The sequence below is a fragment of the Electrophorus electricus genome, chromosome 13 (assembly GCF_041902795.1).
Source record: "Electrophorus electricus isolate QZ-2024a chromosome 13, ASM4190279v1, whole genome shotgun sequence".
Taxonomy (NCBI): Eukaryota; Metazoa; Chordata; class Actinopteri; order Gymnotiformes; family Gymnotidae; genus Electrophorus; species Electrophorus electricus.
In genome coordinates this window covers 19,554,748-19,576,287 of record NC_137509.1, presented here as the reverse complement: position 1 = coordinate 19,576,287, position 21,540 = coordinate 19,554,748, and the positions used below count along the sequence as shown (strand labels likewise).

At 36.3% G+C, this 21,540-nt stretch overlaps 3 non-coding genes and 18 pseudogenes across 3 annotated transcripts; all 21 read right to left on the bottom strand.

The window, feature by feature from the left end:
- Window positions 1-297: 297 nt before the first annotated feature.
- LOC145643756 (5S ribosomal RNA) lies at window positions 298-416 on the bottom strand (annotated as a pseudogene).
- Window positions 417-768: 352 nt separating this feature from the next.
- Window positions 769-887, bottom strand: LOC145648341 (5S ribosomal RNA). The gene has a single exon (XR_014116451.1). It is a non-coding gene; the product is annotated as a 5S ribosomal RNA (ribosomal RNA).
- Window positions 888-1,992: 1,105 nt separating this feature from the next.
- On the bottom strand, window positions 1,993-2,111 carry LOC145644206 (5S ribosomal RNA; annotated as a pseudogene).
- A 1,105-nt stretch (window positions 2,112-3,216) lies between these two features.
- On the bottom strand, window positions 3,217-3,335 carry LOC145643755 (5S ribosomal RNA; annotated as a pseudogene).
- Window positions 3,336-3,687: 352 nt separating this feature from the next.
- On the bottom strand, window positions 3,688-3,806 carry LOC145648330 (5S ribosomal RNA). The gene has a single exon (XR_014116450.1). It is a non-coding gene; the product is annotated as a 5S ribosomal RNA (ribosomal RNA).
- Window positions 3,807-4,690: 884 nt separating this feature from the next.
- On the bottom strand, window positions 4,691-4,809 carry LOC145646344 (5S ribosomal RNA; annotated as a pseudogene).
- A 1,105-nt stretch (window positions 4,810-5,914) lies between these two features.
- LOC145650727 (5S ribosomal RNA) lies at window positions 5,915-6,033 on the bottom strand (annotated as a pseudogene).
- Window positions 6,034-6,498: 465 nt separating this feature from the next.
- LOC145649033 (5S ribosomal RNA) lies at window positions 6,499-6,617 on the bottom strand (annotated as a pseudogene).
- A 1,218-nt stretch (window positions 6,618-7,835) lies between these two features.
- On the bottom strand, window positions 7,836-7,954 carry LOC145647085 (5S ribosomal RNA; annotated as a pseudogene).
- Window positions 7,955-9,059: 1,105 nt separating this feature from the next.
- Window positions 9,060-9,178, bottom strand: LOC145644205 (5S ribosomal RNA; annotated as a pseudogene).
- A 1,104-nt stretch (window positions 9,179-10,282) lies between these two features.
- Window positions 10,283-10,401, bottom strand: LOC145643857 (5S ribosomal RNA). The gene has a single exon (XR_014116087.1). It is a non-coding gene; the product is annotated as a 5S ribosomal RNA (ribosomal RNA).
- Window positions 10,402-10,754: 353 nt separating this feature from the next.
- On the bottom strand, window positions 10,755-10,873 carry LOC145646925 (5S ribosomal RNA; annotated as a pseudogene).
- A 2,000-nt stretch (window positions 10,874-12,873) lies between these two features.
- Window positions 12,874-12,992, bottom strand: LOC145646343 (5S ribosomal RNA; annotated as a pseudogene).
- Window positions 12,993-14,315: 1,323 nt separating this feature from the next.
- Window positions 14,316-14,434, bottom strand: LOC145650375 (5S ribosomal RNA; annotated as a pseudogene).
- A 353-nt stretch (window positions 14,435-14,787) lies between these two features.
- Window positions 14,788-14,906, bottom strand: LOC145646924 (5S ribosomal RNA; annotated as a pseudogene).
- Window positions 14,907-16,135: 1,229 nt separating this feature from the next.
- Window positions 16,136-16,254, bottom strand: LOC145646342 (5S ribosomal RNA; annotated as a pseudogene).
- Window positions 16,255-17,138: 884 nt separating this feature from the next.
- On the bottom strand, window positions 17,139-17,257 carry LOC145643847 (5S ribosomal RNA; annotated as a pseudogene).
- A 572-nt stretch (window positions 17,258-17,829) lies between these two features.
- On the bottom strand, window positions 17,830-17,948 carry LOC145650656 (5S ribosomal RNA; annotated as a pseudogene).
- A 1,009-nt stretch (window positions 17,949-18,957) lies between these two features.
- LOC145646341 (5S ribosomal RNA) lies at window positions 18,958-19,076 on the bottom strand (annotated as a pseudogene).
- Window positions 19,077-20,399: 1,323 nt separating this feature from the next.
- On the bottom strand, window positions 20,400-20,518 carry LOC145643845 (5S ribosomal RNA; annotated as a pseudogene).
- Window positions 20,519-20,870: 352 nt separating this feature from the next.
- Window positions 20,871-20,989, bottom strand: LOC145646340 (5S ribosomal RNA; annotated as a pseudogene).
- Between the last annotated feature and the right edge of the window lie 551 nt (window positions 20,990-21,540).

Sequence of the window (21,540 nt, the reverse complement as noted above, 5' to 3'; positions counted from 1 at the left end):
ATAGTTTTTTTAATTAATCACTGCATTTGACATCTTAGCATGTCATCTTGACAGTAAATTAAAGTGATTCAAGAGAAGCTTACAGCATCTCGTAGTCCAAGGTGCTAACAGATAGTTTTTTGAGGAATCACTGCACTTCACATTCAGGCATGTGAGTTGGAGAGTAAATGAAAGTGATGCAAAAAAAACTTACAGCATCGGCTATTCCCAGGTGCTAACAGATGGTTTTTTTTATTAATCACTGCACTTCACATTTGAGCATGTCAACTTGAAAGTAAATTAAAGTGATGCAAGAAAAGCTTGCAGCACCTGGTATTCCTAGGTAGGGTCCCACCTCAGTACTATCCAGGCCCAAACTTGCTTAGCTTCCAAGGTCAGATGAGCTTGGGCATTCTCAAGCTGGTGTGGCCATAAGCCTCAAACACTTACTCAAATTGCCTAATCATAGCAAATATGATCAAAGACCAATCTGACAATTTTTTTTATTAATCACTGCAATTGACATTCTAGAATGTTATCTTGAATGTAAATTAAATGATGCAATAAAAGCTTACAACATCTGGTATACGGAGGCACTAACAGACAGTTTTTTGATGAATCACTGCACTTCACATTCAGGCACGTGAGTTGGAGAGTAAATGAAAGTGATGCAAAAAAAACTTACAGCATCTGCTATTCCCAGGTGCTAACAGATAGTTTTTTTAATTAATCACTGCACTTCACATTTGAGCATGTCAGCTTGAAAGTAAATTAAAGTGATGCAAGAAAAGCTTACAGCACCTGGTATTCCTAGGTAGGGTCCCACCTCAGTACTATCCAGGCCCAAACTTGCTTAGCTTCCAAGGTCAGATGAGATTGGGCGTTCTCAAGCTGGTGTGGCCGTAAGCCTTAAACACTTACTCAAATTGCCTAATCATAGCAAATATGATCAAAGACCAATCTGACAATTTTTTTTATTAATCCCTGCACTTGACATTCTAGAATGTTATCTTGAATGTAATTAAATGATGCAATAAAAGCTTACAATACGGAGCTGGTATACTGAGGCACTAATTATTCACTGCACTTCAAATTTGAACATGATAGATTGAACATAAATTAAAGGGATGCAAACAATCTTACAGCACCTGCTATTCCCTGGTACTAAAATATTTCTATTTAATCTGTACACTTCACATACAAGCTTGTCAGTTGCAGATTAAAGTAAAGTGATGCAACAAAAACTTACAGCATCTGCTATTCCCAGGTGCTAACAGATAGTTTTTTTAATTAATCACTGCATTTCACATCCTAGCATGTCATCTTGACAGTAAATTAAAGTGATGCAAGAGAAGCTTACACCATCTCGTAGTCCAATGTGCTAACATATAGTTTTTTGATGAATCACTGCACTTCACATTCAGGCATGTGAGTTGGAGAGTAAATGAAAGTGATGCAAAAAAAACTTACAGCATCTGCTATTCCCAGGTGCTAACAGATAGTTTGAGTTAATTATTCACTGCACTTCAAATTTGAACATGATAGCTTGAACATAAATTAAAGGGATGCAATACAATCTTACAGCACCTGCTATTCCCTGGTACTAAAATATTTCTATTTAATCTGTACACTTCACATACAAGCTTGTCAGTTGCAGATTAAAGTAAAGTGATGCAACAAAAACTTACAGCATTTGCTATTCCCAGGTGCTAACAGATATTTTTTTTAATTAATCACTGCACTTCACATCCTAGCATGTCATCTTGAAAGTAAATTAAAGTGATGCAAGAGAAGCTTACAGCATCTCGTAGTCCAAGGTGCTAACAGATAGATTTTTGAGGAATCACTGCACTTCACATTCAGGCATGTGAGTTGGAGAGTAAATGAAAGTGATGCAAAAAAAACTTACAGCATCTGCTATTCCCAGGTGCTAACAGATAGTTTTTTTTATTAATCACTGCACTTCACATTTGAGCATGTCAGCTTGAAAGTAAATTAAAGTGATGCAAGAAAAGATTACAGCACCTGGTATTCCTAGGTAGGGTCCCACCTCAGTACTATTCAGGCCCAAACTTGCTTAGCTTCCAAAGTAAGATGAGATTGGGCGTTCTCAAGCTGGTGTGGCCGTAAGCCTTAAACACTTACTCAAATTGCCTAATCATAGCAAATATGATCAAAGACCAATCTGACAATTTTTTTTATTAATCCCTGCACTTGACATTCTAGAATGTTATCTTGAATGTAATTAAATGATGCAATAAAAGCTTACAATACGGAGCTGGTATACGGAGGCACTAATTATTCACTGCACTTCAAATTTGAACATGATAGCTTGAACATAAATTAAAGGGATGCAAACAATCTTACAGCACCTGCTATTCCCTGGTACTAAAATATTTCTATTTAATCTGTACACTTCACATACAAGCTTGTCAGTTGCAGATTAAAGTAAAGTGATGCAACAAAAACTTACAGCATCTGCTATTCCCAGGTGCTAACAGATAGTTTTTTTAATTAATCACTGCATTTCACATCCTAGCATGTCATCTTGACAGTAAATTAAAGTGATGCAAGAGAAGCTTACAGCATCTCGTAGTCCAATGTGCTAACATATAGTTTTTTGATGAATCACTGCACTTCACATTCAGGCATGTGAGTTGGAGAGTAAATGAAAGTGATGCAAAAAAAACTTACAGCATCTGCTATTCCCAGGTGCTAACAGATAGTTTGAGTTAATTATTCATTGCACTTCAAATTTGAACATGATAGCTTGAACATAAATTAAAGGGATGCAATACAATCTTACAGCACCTGCTATTCCCTGGTACTAAAATATTTCTATTTAATCTGTACACTTCACATACAAGCTTGTCAGTTGCAGATTAAAGGAAAGTGATGCAACAAAAACTTACAGCATCTGCTATTCCCAGGTGCTAACAGATAGTTTTTTTAATTAATCACTGCATTTGACATCTTAGCATGTCATCTTGACAGTAAATTAAAGTGATTCAAGAGAAGCTTACAGCATCTCGTAGTCCAAGGTGCTAACAGATAGTTTTTTGAGGAATCACTGCACTTCACATTCAGGCATGTGAGTTGGAGAGTAAATGAAAGTGATGCAAAAAAAACTTACAGCATCGGCTATTCCCAGGTGCTAACAGATGGTTTTTTTTATTAATCACTGCACTTCACATTTGAGCATGTCAACTTGAAAGTAAATTAAAGTGATGCAAGAAAAGCTTGCAGCACCTGGTATTCCTAGGTAGGGTCCCACCTCAGTACTATCCAGGCCCAAACTTGCTTAGCTTCCAAGGTCAGATGAGCTTGGGCATTCTCAAGCTGGTGTGGCCATAAGCCTCAAACACTTACTCAAATTGCCTAATCATAGCAAATATGATCAAAGACCAATCTGACAATTTTTTTTATTAATCACTGCAATTGACATTCTAGAATGTTATCTTGAATGTAAATTAAATGATGCAATAAAAGCTTACAACATCTGGTATACGGAGGCACTAACAGACAGTTTTTTGATGAATCACTGCACTTCACATTCAGGCACGTGAGTTGGAGAGTAAATGAAAGTGATGCAAAAAAAACTTACAGCATCTGCTATTCCCAGGTGCTAACAGATAGTTTTTTTAATTAATCACTGCACTTCACATTTGAGCATGTCAGCTTGAAAGTAAATTAAAGTGATGCAAGAAAAGCTTACAGCACCTGGTATTCCTAGGTAGGGTCCCACCTCAGTACTATCCAGGCCCAAACTTGCTTAGCTTCCAAGGTCAGATGAGATTGGGCGTTCTCAAGCTGGTGTGGCCGTAAGCCTTAAACACTTACTCAAATTGCCTAATCATAGCAAATATGATCAAAGACCAATCTGACAATTTTTTTTATTAATCCCTGCACTTGACATTCTAGAATGTTATCTTGAATGTAATTAAATGATGCAATAAAAGCTTACAATACGGAGCTGGTATACTGAGGCACTAATTATTCACTGCACTTCAAATTTGAACATGATAGATTGAACATAAATTAAAGGGATGCAAACAATCTTACAGCACCTGCTATTCCCTGGTACTAAAATATTTCTATTTAATCTGTACACTTCACATACAAGCTTGTCAGTTGCAGATTAAAGTAAAGTGATGCAACAAAAACTTACAGCATCTGCTATTCCCAGGTGCTAACAGATAGTTTGAGTTAATTATTCACTGCACTTCAAATTTGAACATGATAGCTTGAACATAAATTAAAGGGATGCAATACAATCTTACAGCACCTGCTATTCCCTGGTACTAAAATATTTCTATTTAATCTGTACACTTCACATACAAGCTTGTCAGTTGCAGATTAAAGTAAAGTGATGCAACAAAAACTTACAGCATTTGCTATTCCCAGGTGCTAACACATAGTTTTTTTAATTAATCACTGCACTTCACATCCTAGCATGTCATCTTGAAAGTAAATTAAAGTGATGCAAGAGAATCTTACAGCATCTCGTAGTCCAAGGTGCTAAGAGATAGATTTTTGAGGAATCACTGCACTTCACATTCAGGCATGTGAGTTGGAGAGTAAATGAAAGTGATGCAAAAAAAACTTACAGCATCTGCTATTCCCAGGTGCTAACAGATAGTTTTTTTTATTAATCACTGCACTTCACATTTGAGCATGTCAGCTTGAAAGTAAATTAATGTGATGCAAGAAAAGCTTACAGCACCTGGTATTCCTAGGTAGGGTCCCACCTCAGTACTATTCAGGCCCAAACTTGCTTAGCTTCCAAGGTCAGATGAGATTGGGCGTTCTCAAGCTGGTGTGGCCGTAAGCCTTAAACACTTTCTCAAATTGCCTAATCATAGCAAATATGATCAAAGACCAATCTGACAATTTTTTTTATTAATCCCTGCACTTGACATTCTAGAATGTTATCTTGAATGTAATTAAATGATGCAATAAAAGCTTACAATACGGAGCTGGTATACTGAGGCACTAATTATTCACTGCACTTCAAATTTGAACATGATAGATTGAACATAAATTAAAGGGATGCAAACAATCTTACAGCACCTGCTATTCCCTGGTACTAAAATATTTCTATTTAATCTGTACACTTCACATACAAGCTTGTCAGTTGCAGATTAAAGTAAAGTGATGCAACAAAAACTTACAGCATCTGCTATTCCCAGGTGCTAACAGATAGTTTTTTTAATTAATCACTGCATTTCACATCCTAGCATGTCATCTTGACAGTAAATTAAAGTGATGCAAGAGAAGCTTACAGCATCTCGTAGTCCAATGTGCTAACATATAGTTTTTTGATGAATCACTGCACTTCACATTCAGGCATGTGAGTTGGAGAGTAAATGAAAGTGATGCAAAAAAAACTTACAGCATCTGCTATTCCCAGGTGCTAACAGATAGTTTGAGTTAATTATTCACTGCACTTCAAATTTGAACATGATAGCTTGAACATAAATTAAAGGGATGCAATACAATCTTACAGCACCTGCTATTCCCTGGTACTAAAATATTTCTATTTAATCTGTACACTTCACATACAAGCTTGTCAGTTGCAGATTAAAGTAAAGTGATGCAACAAAAACTTACAGCATTTGCTATTCCCAGGTGCTAACAGATATTTTTTTTAATTAATCACTGCACTTCACATCCTAGCATGTCATCTTGAAAGTAAATTAAAGTGATGCAAGAGAAGCTTACAGCATCTCGTAGTCCAAGGTGCTAACAGATAGATTTTTGAGGAATCACTGCACTTCACATTCAGGCATGTGAGTTGGAGAGTAAATGAAAGTGATGCAAAAAAAACTTACAGCATCTGCTATTCCCAGGTGCTAACAGATAGTTTTTTTTATTAATCACTGCACTTCACATTTGAGCATGTCAGCTTGAAAGTAAATTAAAGTGATGCAAGAAAAGATTACAGCACCTGGTATTCCTAGGTAGGGTCCCACCTCAGTACTATCCAGGCCCAAACTTGCTTAGCTTCCAAGGTCAGATGAGCTTGGGCATTCTCAAGCTGGTGTGGCCATAAGCCTCAAACACTTACTCAAATTGCCTAATCATAGCAAATATGATCAAAGACCAATCTGACAATTTTTTTTATTAATCCCTGCAATTGACATTCTAGAATGTTATCTTGAATGTAAATTAAATGATGCAATAAAAGCTTACAACATCTGGTATACGGAGGCACTAACAGACAGTTTTTTGATGAATCACTGCACTTCACATTCAGGCATGTGAGTTGGAGAGTAAATGAAAGTGATGCAAAAAAAAACTTACAGCATCGGCTATTCCCAGGTGCTAACAGATAGTTTGAGTTAATTATTCACTGCACTTCAAATTTGAACATGATAGCTTGAACATAAATTAAAGGGATGCAATACAATCTTACAGCACCTGCTATTCCCAGGTGCTAACAGATAGTTTTTTTTATTAATCACTGCACTTCACATTTGAGCATGTCAGCTTGAAAGTAAATTAAAGTGATGCAAGAAAAGCTTACAGCACCTGGTATTCCTAGGTAGGGTCCCACCTCAGTACTATTCAGGCCCAAACTTGCTTAGTTTCCAAGGTCAGATGAGATTGGGCGTTCTCAAGCTGGTGTGGCCGTAAGCCTTAAACACTTACTCAAATTGCCTAATCATAGCAAATATGATCAAAGACCAATCTGACAATTTTTTTTATTAATCCCTGCACTTGACATTCTAGAATGTTATCTTGAATGTAATTAAATGATGCAATAAAAGCTTACAATACGGAGCTGGTATACGGAGGCACTAATTATTCACTGCACTTCAAATTTGAACATGATAGCTTGAACACAAATTAAAGGGATGCAATACAATCTTACAGCACCTGCTATTCCCTGGTACTAAAATATATCTATTTAATCTGTACACTTCACATACAAGCTTGTCAGTTGCAGATTAAAGTAAAGTGATGCAACAAAAACTTACAGCATCTGCTATTCCCAGGTGCTAACAGGTAGTTTTTTTAATTAATCACTGCATTTCACATCCTAGCATGTCATCTTGACAGTAAATTAAAGTGATGCAAGAGAAGCTTACAGCATCTCATAGTCCAATGTGCTAACATATAGTTTTTTGATGAATCACTGCACTTCACATTCAGGCATGTGAGTTGGAGAGTAAATGAAAGTGATGCAAAAAAAACTTACAGCATCTGCTATTCCCAGGTGCTAACAGATAGTTTGAGTTAATTATTCATTGCACTTCAAATTTGAACATGATAGCTTGAACATAAATTAAAGGGATGCAATACAATCTTACAGCACCTGCTATTCCCTGGTACTAAAATATTTCTATTTAATCTGTACACTTCACATACAAGCTTGTCAGTTGCAGATTAAAGTAAAGTGATGCAAGAAAAACTTACAGCATCTGCTATTCCCAGGTGCTAACAGATAGTTTTTTTAATTAATCACTGCATTTCACATCTTAGCATGTCATCTTGACAGTAAATTAAAGTGATGCAAGAGAAGCTTACAGCATCTCGTAGTCCAAGGTGCTAACAGATAGATTTTTGAGGAATCACTGCACTTCACATTCAGGCATGTGAGTTGGAGAGTAAATGAAAGTGATGCAAAAAAAACTTACAGCATCTGCTATTCCCAGGTGCTAACAGATAGTTTGAGTTAATTATTCACTGCACTTCAAATTTGAACATGATAGCTTGAACATAAATTAAAGGGATGCAATACAATCTTACAGCACCTGCTATTCCCAGGTGCTAACAGATAGTTTTTTTTATTAATCACTGCACTTCACATTTGAGCATGTCAGCTTGAAAGTAAATTAAAGTGATGCAAGAAAAGCTTACAGCACCTGGTATTCCTAGGTAGGGTCCCACCTCAGTACTATCCAGGCCCAAACTTGCTTAGCTTCCAAGGTCAGATGAGATTGGGCGTTCTCAAGCTGGTGTGGCCGTAAACCTTAAACACTTACTCAAATTGCCTAATCATAGCAAATATGATCAAAGACCAATCTGACAATTTTTTTTATTAATCCCTGCACTTGACATTCTAGAATGTTATCTTGAATGTAATTAAATGATGCAATAAAAGCTTACAATACGGAGCTGGTATACTGAGGCACTAATTATTCACTGCACTTCAAATTTGAACATGATAGATTGAACATAAATTAAAGGGATGCAAACAATCTTACAGCACCTGCTATTCCCTGGTACTAAAATATTTCTATTTAATCTGTACACTTCACATACAAGCTTGTCAGTTGCAGATTAAAGTAAAGTGATGCAACAAAAACTTACAGCATCTGCTATTCCCAGGTGCTAACAGATAGTTTTTTTAATTAATCACTGCATTTCACATCCTAGCATGTCATCTTGACAGTAAATTAAAGTGATGCAAGAGAAGCTTACACCATCTCGTAGTCCAATGTGCTAACATATAGTTTTTTGATGAATCACTGCACTTCACATTCAGGCATGTGAGTTGGAGAGTAAATGAAAGTGATGCAAAAAAAACTTACAGCATCTGCTATTCCCAGGTGCTAACAGATAGTTTGAGTTAATTATTCACTGCACTTCAAATTTGAACATGATAGCTTGAACATAAATTAAAGGGATGCAATACAATCTTACAGCACCTGCTATTCCCTGGTACTAAAATATTTCTATTTAATCTGTACACTTCACATACAAGCTTGTCAGTTGCAGATTAAAGTAAAGTGATGCAACAAAAACTTACAGCATTTGCTATTCCCAGGTGCTAACAGATATTTTTTTTAATTAATCACTGCACTTCACATCCTAGCATGTCATCTTGAAAGTAAATTAAAGTGATGCAAGAGAAGCTTACAGCATCTCGTAGTCCAAGGTGCTAACAGATAGATTTTTGAGGAATCACTGCACTTCACATTCAGGCATGTGAGTTGGAGAGTAAATGAAAGTGATGCAAAAAAAACTTACAGCATCTGCTATTCCCAGGTGCTAACAGATAGTTTTTTTTATTAATCACTGCACTTCACATTTGAGCATGTCAGCTTGAAAGTAAATTAAAGTGATGCAAGAAAAGATTACAGCACCTGGTATTCCTAGGTAGGGTCCCACCTCAGTACTATTCAGGCCCAAACTTGCTTAGCTTCCAAAGTAAGATGAGATTGGGCGTTCTCAAGCTGGTGTGGCCGTAAGCCTTAAACACTTACTCAAATTGCCTAATCATAGCAAATATGATCAAAGACCAATCTGACAATTTTTTTTATTAATCCCTGCACTTGACATTCTGGAATGTTATCTTGAATGTAATTAAATGATGCAATAAAAGCTTACAATACGGAGCTGGTATACGGAGGCACTAATTATTCACTGCACTTCAAATTTGAACATGATAGCTTGAACATAAATTAAAGGGATGCAAACAATCTTACAGCACCTGCTATTCCCTGGTACTAAAATATTTCTATTTAATCTGTACACTTCACATACAAGCTTGTCAGTTGCAGATTAAAGTAAAGTGATGCAACAAAAACTTACAGCATCTGCTATTCCCAGGTGCTAACAGATAGTTTTTTTAATTAATCACTGCATTTCACATCCTAGCATGTCATCTTGACAGTAAATTAAAGTGATGCAAGAGAAGCTTACAGCATCTCGTAGTCCAATGTGCTAACATATAGTTTTTTGATGAATCACTGCACTTCACATTCAGGCATGTGAGTTGGAGAGTAAATGAAAGTGATGCAAAAAAAACTTACAGCATCTGCTATTCCCAGGTGCTAACAGATAGTTTGAGTTAATTATTCATTGCACTTCAAATTTGAACATGATAGCTTGAACATAAATTAAAGGGATGCAATACAATCTTACAGCACCTGCTATTCCCTGGTACTAAAATATTTCTATTTAATCTGTACACTTCACATACAAGCTTGTCAGTTGCAGATTAAAGTAAAGTGATGCAACAAAAACTTACAGCATCTGCTATTCCCAGGTGCTAACAGATAGTTTTTTTAATTAATCACTGCATTTGACATCTTAGCATGTCATCTTGACAGTAAATTAAAGTGATTCAAGAGAAGCTTACAGCATCTCGTAGTCCAAGTTGCTAACAGATAGTTTTTGATGAATCACTGCACTTCACATTTAGGCACGTGAGTTGGAGAGTAAATGAAAGTGATGCAAAAAAAACTTACAGCATCTGCTATTCCCAGGTGCTAACAGATAGTTTTTTTTATTAATCACTGCACTTCACATTTGAGCATGTCAGCTTGAAAGTAAATTAAAGTGATGCAATAAAAGCTTACAGCACCTGGTATTCCTAGGGAGGGTCCCACCTCAGTACTATCCAGGCCCAAACTTGCTTAGCTTCCAAGGTCAGATGAGATTGGGCGTTCTCAAGCTGGTGTGGCCGTAAGCTTTAAACACTTACTCAAATTTCCTAATCATAGCAAATATGATCAAAGACCAATCTGACAATTTTTTTTATTAATCCCTGCACTTGACATTCTAGAATGGTATCTTGAATGTAAATTAAATGATGCAATAAAAGCTTACAACATCTGGTATACGGAGGCACTAACAGACAGTTTTTTGATGAATCACTGCACTTCACATTCAGGCATGTGAGTTGGAGAGTAAATGAAAGTGATGCAAAAAAAACTTACAGCATCGGCTATTCCCAGGTGCTAACAGATAGTTTTGTTTTAATAATCACTGCACTTCACATTTGAGCATGTCAGCTTGAAAGTAAATTAAAGTGATGCAAGAAGAGCTTACAGCACCTGGTATTCCTAGGTAGAGTCCCACCTCAGTACTATCCAGGCCCAAACTTGCTTAGCTTCCAAGGTCAGATGAGATTGGGCGTTCTCAAGCTGGTGTGGCCGTAAACCTTAAACACTTACTCAAATTGCCTAATCATAGCAAATATGATCAAAGACCAATCTGACAATTTTTTTTATTAATCCCTGCACTTGACATTCTAGAATGTTATCTTGAATGTAAATTAAATGATGCAATAAAAGCTTACAACATCTGGTATACGGAGGCACTAACAGACAGTTTTTTGATGAATCACTGCACTTCACATTCAGGCATGTGAGTTGGAGAGTAAATGAAAGTGATGCAAAAAAAAACGTACAGCATCTGCTATTCCCAGGTGCTAACAGATAGTTTAAGTTAATTATTCACTGCACTTCAAATTTGAACATGATAGCTTGAACATAAATTAAAGGGATGCAATACAATCTTACAGCACCTGCTATTCCCTGGTACTAAAATATTTCTATTTAATCTGTACACTTCACATATAAGCTTGTCAGTTGCAGATTAAAGTAAAGTGATGCAACAAAAACTTACAGCATCTGCTATTCCCAGGTGCTAACAGACAGTTTGAGTTAATTATTCACTGCACTTCAAATTTGAACATGATAGCTTGAAAATAAATTAAAGGGATGCAATACAATCTTACAGCACCTGCTATTCCCTGGTACTAAAATATTTCTATTTAATCTGTACACTTCACATACAAGCTTGTCAGTTGCAGATTAAAGTAAAGTGATGCAACAAAAACTTACAGCATCTGCTATTCCCAGGTGCTAACAGATAGTTTTTTTAATTAATCACTGCATTTCACATCCTAGCATGTCATCTTGACAGTAAATTAAAGTGATGCAAGAGAAGCTTACAGCATCTCGTAGTCCAAGGTGCTAACATATAGTTTTTTGATGAATCACTGCACTTCACATTCAGGCATGTGAGTTGGAGAGTAAATGAAAGTGATGCAAAAAAAAACTTACAGCATCTGCTATTCCCAGGTGCTAACAGATAGTTTGAGTTAATTATTCACTGCACTTCAAATTTGAACATGATAGCTTGAGCATAAATTAAAGGGATGCAATACAATCTTACAGCACCTGCTATTCCCTGGTACTAAAATATTTCTATTTAATCTGTACACTTCACATACAAGCTTGTCAGTTGCAGATTAAAGTAAAGTGATGCAACAAAAACTTACAGCATTTGCTATTCCCAGGTGCTAACAGATAGTTTTTTTAATTAATCACTGCACTTCACATCCTAGCATGTCATCTTGAAAGTAAATTAAAGTGATGCAAGAGAAGCTTACAGCATCTCGTAGTCCAAGGTGCTAACAGATAGATTTTTGAGGAATCACTGCACTTCACATTCAGGCATGTGAGTTGGAGAGTAAATGAAAGTGATGCAAAAAAAACTTACAGCATCTGCTATTCCCAGGTGCTAACAGATAGTTTTTTTTATTAATCACTGCACTTCACATTTGAGCATGTCAGCTTGAAAGTAAATTAAAGTGATGCAAGAAAAACTTACAGCATCTGCTATTCCCAGGTGCTAACAGATAGTTTGAGTTAATTATTCACTGCACTTCAAATTTGAACATGATAGCTTGAGCATAAATTAAAGGGATGCAATACAATCTTACAGCACCTGCTATTCCCTGGTACTAAAATATTTCTATTTAATCTGTACACTTCACATACAAGCTTGTCAGTTGCAGATTAAAGTAAAGTGATGCAACAAAAACTTACAGCATTTGCTATTCCCAGGTGCTAACAGATAGTTTTTTTAATTAATCACTGCACTTCACATCCTAGCATGTCATCTTGAAAGTAAATTAAAGTGATGCAAGAGAAGCTTACAGCATCTCGTAGTCCAAGGTGCTAACAGATAGATTTTTGAGGAATCACTGCACTTCACATTCAGGCATGTGAGTTGGAGAGTAAATGAAAGTGATGCAAAAAAAACTTACAGCATCTGCTATTCCCAGGTGCTAACAGATAGTTTTTTTTATTAATCACTGCACTTCACATTTGAGCATGTCAGCTTGAAAGTAAATTAAAGTGATGCAAGAAAAGCTTACAGCACCTGGTATTCCTAGGTAGGGTCCCACCTCAGTACTATTCAGGCCCAAACTTGCTTAGCTTCCAAGGTCAGATGAGATTGGGCGTTCTCAAGCTGGTGTGGCCGTAAGCCTTAAACGCTTACTCAAATTGCCTAATCATAGCAAATATGATCAAAGACCAATCTGACAATTTTTTTTATTAATCCCTGCACTTGACATTCTAGAATGTTATCTTGAATGTAATTAAATGATGCAATAAAAGCTTACAATACGGAGCTGGTATACGGAGGCACTAATTATTCACTGTACTTCAAATTTGAACATGATAGCTTGAACATAAATTAAAGGGATGCAAACAATCTTACAGCACCTGCTATTCCCTGGTACTAAAATATTTCTATTTAATCTGTACACTTCACATACAAGCTTGTCAGTTGCAGATTAAAGTAAAGTGATGCAACAAAAACTTACAGCATCTGCTATTCCCAGGTGCTAACAGATAGTTTTTTTAATTAATCACTGCATTTCACATCCTAGCATGTCATCTTGACAGTTAATTAAAGTGATGCAAGAGAAGCTTACAGCATCTCGTAGTCCAATGTGCTAACATATAGTTTTTTGATGAATCACTGCACTTCACATTCAGGCATGTGAGTTGGAGAGTAAATGAAAGTGATGCAAAAAAAACTTACAGCATCTGCTATTCCCAGGTGCTAACAGATAGTTTGAGTTAATTATTCACTGCACTTCAAATTTGAACATGATAGCTTGAACATAAATTAAAGGGATGCAATACAATCTTACAGCACCTGCTATTCCCTGGTACTAAAATATTTCTATTTAATCTGTACACTTCACATACAAGCTTGTCAGTTGCAGATTAAAGTAAAGTGATGCAACAAAAACTTACAGCATCTGCTATTCCCAGGTGCTAACAGATAGTTTGAGTTAATTATTCACTGCACTTCAAATTTGAACATGATAGCTTGAAAATAAATTAAAGGGATGCAATACAATCTTACAGCACCTGCTATTCCCTGGTACTAAAATATTTCTATTTAATCTGTACACTTCGCATACAAGCTTGTCAGTTGCAGATTAAAGTAAAGTGATGCAACAAAAACTTACAGCATCTGCTATTCCCAGGTGCTAACAGATAGTTTTTTTAATTAATCACTGCATTTGACATCTTAGCATGTCATCTTGACAGTAAATTAAAGTGATTCAAGAGAAGCTTACAGCATCTCGTAGTCCAAGGTGCTAACAGATAGTTTTTTGAGGAATCACTGCACTTCACATTCAGGCATGTGAGTTGGAGAGTAAATGAAAGTGATGCAAAAAAAACTTACAGCATCGGCTATTCCCAGGTGCTAACAGATGGTTTTTTTTATTAATCACTGCACTTCACATTTGAGCATGTCAACTTGAAAGTAAATTAAAGTGATGCAAGAAAAGCTTGCACCACCTGGTATTCCTAGGGAGGGTCCCACCTCAGTACTATCCAGGCCCAAACTTGCTTAGCTTCCAAGGTCAGATGAGATTGGGCGTTCTCAAGCTGGTGTGGCCGTAAGCTTTAAACACTTACTCAAATTTCCTAATCATAGCAAATATGATCAAAGACCAATCTGACAATTTTTTTTATTAATCCCTGCACTTGACATTCTAGAATGGTATCTTGAATGTAAATTAAATGATGCAATAAAAGCTTACAACATCTGGTATACGGAGGCACTAACAGACAGTTTTTTGATGAATCACTGCACTTCACATTCAGGCATGTGAGTTGGAGAGTAAATGAAAGTGATGCAAAAAAAACTTACAGCATCGGCTATTCCCAGGTGCTAACAGATAGTTTTGTTTTAATAATCACTACACTTCACATTTGAGCATGTCAGCTTGAAAGTAAATTAAAGTGATGCAAGAAGAGCTTACAGCACCTGGTATTCCTAGGTAGAGTCCCACCTCAGTACTATCCAGGCCCAAACTTGCTTAGCTTCCAAGGTCAGATGAGATTGGGCGTTCTCAAGCTGGTGTGGCCGTAAACCTTAAACACTTACTCAAATTGCCTAATCATAGCAAATATGATCAAAGACCAATCTGACAATTTTTTTTATTAATCCCTGCACTTGACATTCTAGAATGTTATCTTGAATGTAAATTAAATGATGCAATAAAAGCTTACAACATCTGGTATACGGAGGCACTAACAGACAGTTTTTTGATGAATCACTGCACTTCACATTCAGGCATGTGAGTTGGAGAGTAAATGAAAGTGATGCAACAAAAATTTACAGCATCTGCTATTCCCAGGTGCTAACAGACAGTTTGAGTTAATTATTCACTGCACTTCAAATTTGAACATGATAGCTTGAAAATAAATTAAAGGGATGCAATACAATCTTACAGCACCTGCTATTCCCTGGTACTAAAATATTTCTATTTAATCTGTACACTTCACATACAAGCTTGTCAGTTGCAGATTAAAGTAAAGTGATGCAACAAAAACTTACAGCATCTGCTATTCCCAGGTGCTAACAGATAGTTTTTTTAATTAATCACTGCATTTCACATCCTAGCATGTCATCTTGACAGTAAATTAAAGTGATGCAAGAGAAGCTTACAGCATCTCGTAGTCCAAGGTGCTAACATATAGTTTTTTGATGAATCACTGCACTTCACATTCAGGCATGTGAGTTGGAGAGTAAATGAAAGTGATGCAAAAAAAACTTACAGCATCTGCTATTCCCAGGTGCTAACAGATAGTTTGAGTTAATTATTCACTGCACTTCAAATTTGAACATGATAGCTTGAGCATAAATTAAAGGGATGCAAACAATCTTACAGCACCTGCTATTCCCTGGTACTAAAATATTTCTAGTTAATCTGTACACTTCACATACAAGCTTGTCAGTTGCAGATTAAAGTAAAGTGATGCAACAAAAACTTACAGCATTTGCTATTCCCAGGTGCTAACAGATAGTTTTTTTAATTAATCACTGCACTTCACATCCTAGCATGTCATCTTGAAAGTAAATTAAAGTGATGCAAGAGAAGCTTACAGCATCTCGTAGTCCAAGGTGCTAACAGATAGATTTTTGAGGAATCACTGCACTTCACATTCAGGCATGTGAGTTGGAGAGTAAATGAAAGTGATGCAAAAAAAACTTACAGCATCTGCTATTCCCAGGTGCTAACAGATAGTTTTTTTTATTAATCACTGCACTTCACATTTGAGCATGTCAGCTTGAAAGTAAATTAAAGTGATGCAAGAAAAGCTTACAGCACCTGGTATTCCTAGGTAGGGTCCCACCTCAGTACTATTCAGGCCCAAACTTGCTTAGCTTCCAAGGTCAGATGAGATTGGGCGTTCTCAAGCTGGTGTGGCCGTAAGCCTTAAACGCTTACTCAAATTGCCTAATCATAGCAAATATGATCAAAGACCAATCTGACAATTTTTTTTATTAATCCCTGCACTTGACATTCTAGAATGTTATCTTGAATGTAATTAAATGATGCAATAAAAGCTTACAATACGGAGCTGGTATACGGAGGCACTAATTATTCACTGTACTTCAAATTTGAACATGATAGCTTGAACATAAATTAAAGGGATGCAAACAATCTTACAGCACCTGCTATTCCCTGGTACTAAAATATTTCTATTTAATCTGTACACTTCACATACAAGCTTGTCAGTTGCAGATTAAAGTAAAGTGATGCAACAAAAACTTACAGCATCTGCTATTCCCAGGTGCTAACAGATAGTTTGAGTTAATTATTCACTGCACTTCAAATTTGAACATGATAGCTTGAAAATAAATTAAAGGGATGCAATACAATCTTACAGCACCTGCTATTCCCTGGTACTAAAATATTTCTATTTAATCTGTACACTTCACATACAAGCTTGTCAGTTGCAGATTAAATTAAAGTGATGCAACAAAAACTTACAGCATCTGCTATTCCCAGGTGCTAACAGATAGTTTTTTTAATTAATCACTGCACTTCACATCCTAGCATATCATCTTGACAGTAAATTAAAGTGATGCAAGAGAAGCTTACAGCATCTCGTAGTCCATGGTGCTAACAGATATTTTTTTGATGAATAACTGCACTTCACATTCAGGCATGTGAGTTGGAGAGTAAATGAAAGTGATGCAAAAAAGACTTACAGCATCTGCTATTCCCAGGTGCTAACAGATAGTTTTTTTTATTAATCACTGCACTTCACATTTGAGCATGTCAGCTTGAAAGTAAATTAAAGTGATGCAAGAAAAGCTTACAGCACCTGGTATTCCTAGGTAGGGTCCCACCTCAGTACTATCCAGACCCAAACTTGCTTAGCTTCCAAGGTCAGATGAGATCGGGCGTCCTCAAGCTGGTGCGGCCGTAAGATTTAAACACTTACTCAAATTTGCTAATCATAGCAAATATGATCAAAGACCAATCTGACAATTTTTTTTATTAATCCCTGCAATTGACATTCTAGAATGTTATCTTGAATGTAAATTAAATGATGCAATAAAAGCTTACAACATCTGGTATACGGAGGCACTAACAGACAGTTTTTTGATGAATCACTGCACTTCACATTCAGGCATGTGAGTTGGAGAGTAAATGAAAGTGATGCAAAAAAAACTTACAGCATCTGCTATTCCCAGGTGCTAACAGATAGTTTTTTTTATTAATCATTGCATTTCACATCCTAGCATGTCATCTTGACAGTAAATTAAATTGATGCGAGAGAAGCTTACAGCATCTCGTAGTCCAAGTTGCTAACAGATAGTTTTTGATGAATCACTGCACTTCACATTTAGGCACGTGAGTTGGAGAGTAAATGAAAGTGATGCAAAAAAAACTTACAGCATCTGCTATTCCCAGGTGCTAACAGATAGTTTTTTTTATTAATCACTGCACTTCACATTTGAGCATGTCAGCTTGAAAGTAAATTAAAGTGATGCAATAAAAGCTTACAGCACCTGGTATTCCTAGGGAGGGTCCCACCTCAGTACTATCCAGTTCCAAACTTGCTTAGCTTCCAAGGTCAGATGAGATTGGGCGTTCTCAAGCTGGTGTGGCCGTAAACTTTAAACACTTACTCAAATTTCCTAATCATAGCAAATATGATCAAAGACCAATCTGACAATTTTTTTTATTAATCCCTGCACTTGACATTCTAGAATGGTATCTTGAATGTAAATTAAATGATGCAATAAAAGCTTACAACATCTGGTATACGGAGGCACTAACAGACAGTTTTTTGATGAATCACTGCACTTCACATTCAGGCACGTGAGTTGGAGAGTAATTGAAAGTGATGCAAAAAAAACTTACAGCATCTGCTATTCCCAGGTGCTAACAGATAGTTTAAGTTAATTATTCACTGCACTTCAAATTTGAACATGATAGCTTGAACATAAATTAAAGGGATGCAATACAATCTTACAGCACCTGCTATTCCCTGGTACTAAAATATTTCTATTTAATCTGTACACTTCACATACAAGCTTGTCAGTTGCAGATTAAAGTAAAGTGATGCAACAAAAACTTACAGCATCTGCTATTCCCAGGTGCTAACAGATAGTTTGAGTTAATTATTCACTGCACTTCAAATTTGAACATGATAGCTTGAGCATAAATTAAAGGGATGCAATACAATCTTACAGCACCTGCTATTCCCTGGTACTAAAATATTTCTATTTAATCTGTACACTTCACATACAAGCTTGTCAGTTGCAGATTAAAGTAAAGTGATGCAACAAAAACTTACAGCATTTGCTATTCCCAGGTGCTAACAGATAGTTTTTTTAATTAATCACTGCACTTCACATCCTAGCATGTCATCTTGAAAGTAAATTAAAGTGATGCAAGAGAAGCTTACAGCATCTCGTAGTCCAAGGTGCTAACAGATAGATTTTTGAGGAATCACTGCACTTCACATTCAGGCATGTGAGTTGGAGAGTAAATGAAAGTGATGCAAAAAAAACTTACAGCATCTGCTATTCCCAGGTGCTAACAGATAGTTTTTTTTATTAATCACTGCACTTCACATTTGAGCATGTCAGCTTGAAAGTAAATTAAAGTGATGCAAGAAAAGCTTACAGCACCTGGTATTCCTAGGTAGGGTCCCACCTCAGTACTATTCAGGCCCAAACTTGCTTAGCTTCCAAGGTCAGATGAGATTGGGCGTTCTCAAGCTGGTGTGGCCGTAAGCCTTAAACGCTTACTCAAATTGCCTAATCATAGCAAATATGATCAAAGACCAATCTGACAATTTTTTTTATTAATCCCTGCACTTGACATTCTAGAATGTTATCTTGAATGTAATTAAATGATGCAATAAAAGCTTACAATACGGAGCTGGTATACGGAGGCACTAATTATTCACTGTACTTCAAATTTGAACATGATAGCTTGAACATAAATTAAAGGGATGCAAACAATCTTACAGCACCTGCTATTCCCTGGTACTAAAATATTTCTATTTAATCTGTACACTTCACATACAAGCTTGTCAGTTGCAGATTAAAGTAAAGTGATGCAACAAAAACTTACAGCATCTGCTATTCCCAGGTGCTAACAGATAGTTTATTTAATTAATCACTGCATTTCACATCCTAGCATGTCATCTTGACAGTTAATTAAAGTGATGCAAGAGAAGCTTACAGCATCTCGTAGTCCAATGTGCTAACATATAGTTTTTTGATGAATCACTGCACTTCACATTCAGGCATGTGAGTTGGAGAGTAAATGAAAGTGATGCAAAAAAAACTTACAGCATCTGCTATTCCCAGGTGCTAACAGATAGTTTGAGTTAATTATTCACTGCACTTCAAATTTGAACATGATAGCTTGAACATAAATTAAAGGGATGCAATACAATCTTACAGCACCTGCTATTCCCTGGTACTAAAATATTTCTATTTAATCTGTACACTTCACATACAAGCTTGTCAGTTGCAGATTAAAGTAAAGTGATGCAACAAAAACTTACAGCATCTGCTATTCCCAGGTGCTAACAGATAGTTTGAGTTAATTATTCACTGCACTTCAAATTTGAACATGATAGCTTGAAAATAAATTAAAGGGATGCAATACAATCTTACAGCACCTGCTATTCCCTGGTACTAAAATATTTCTATTTAATCTGTACACTTCACATACAAGCTTGTCAGTTGCAGATTAAATTAAAGTGATGCAACAAAAACTTACAGCATCTGCTATTCCCAGGTGCTAACAGATAGTTTTTTTAATTAATCACTGCACTTCACATCCTAGCATATCATCTTGACAGTAAATTAAAGTGATGCAAGAGAAGCTTACAGCATCTCGTAGTCCATGGTGCTAACAGATATTTTTTTGATGAATAACTGCACTTCACATTCAGGCATGTGAGTTGGAGAGTAAATGAAAGTGATGCAAAAAAGACTTACAGCATCTGCTATTCCCAGGTGCTAACAGATAGTTTTTTTTATTAATCACTGCACTTCACATTTGAGCATGTCAGCTTGAAAGTAAATTAAAGTGATGCAAGAAAAGCTTACAGCACCTGGTATTCCTAGGTAGGGTCCCACCTCAGTACTATCCAGACCCAAACTTGCTTAGCTTCCAAGGTCAGATGAGATCGGGCGTCCTCAAGCTGGTGCGGCCGTAAGATTTAAACACTTACTCAAATTTGCTAATCATAGCAAATATGATCAAAGACCAATCTGACAATTTTTTTTATTAATCCCTGCAATTGACATTCTAGAATGTTATCTTGAATGTAAATTAAATGATGCAATAAAAGCTTACAACATCTGGTATACGGAGGCACTAAAAGACAGTTTTTTGATGAATCACTGCACTTCACATTCAGGCATGTGAGTTGGAGAGTAAATGAAAGTGATGCAAAAAAAACTTACAGCATCTGCTATTCCCAGGTGCTAACTGATAGTTTTTTTTATTAATCACTGCACTTCACATTTGAGCATGTCAGCTTGAAAGTAAATTAAAGTGATGCAAGAAAAGCTTACAGCACCTGGTATTCCTAGGTAGGGTCCCACCTCAGTACTATTCAGGCCCAAACTTGCTTAGCTTCCAAGGTCAGATGAGATTGGGCGTTCTCAAGCTGGTGTGGCCGTAAGCCTTAAACGCTTACTCAAATTGCCTAATCATAGCAAATATGATCAAAGACCAATCTGACAATTTTTTTTATTAATCCCTGCACTTGACATTCTAGAATGTTATCTTGAATGTAATTAAATGATGCAATAAAAGCTTACAATACGGAGCTGGTATACGGAGGCACTAATTATTCACTGTACTTCAAATTTGAACATGATAGCTTGAACATAAATTAAAGGGATGCAAACAATCTTACAGCACCTGCTATTCCCTGGTACTAAAATATTTCTATTTAATCTGTACACTTCACATACAAGCTTGTCAGTTGCAGATTAAAGTAAAGTGATGCAACAAAAACTTACAGCATCTGCTATTCCCAGGTGCTAACAGATAGTTTATTTAATTAATCACTGCATTTCACATCCTAGCATGTCATCTTGACAGTTAATTAAAGTGATGCAAGAGAAGCTTACAGCATCTCGTAGTCCAATGTGCTAACATATAGTTTTTTGATGAATCACTGCACTTCACATTCAGGCATGTGAGTTGGAGAGTAAATGAAAGTGATGCAA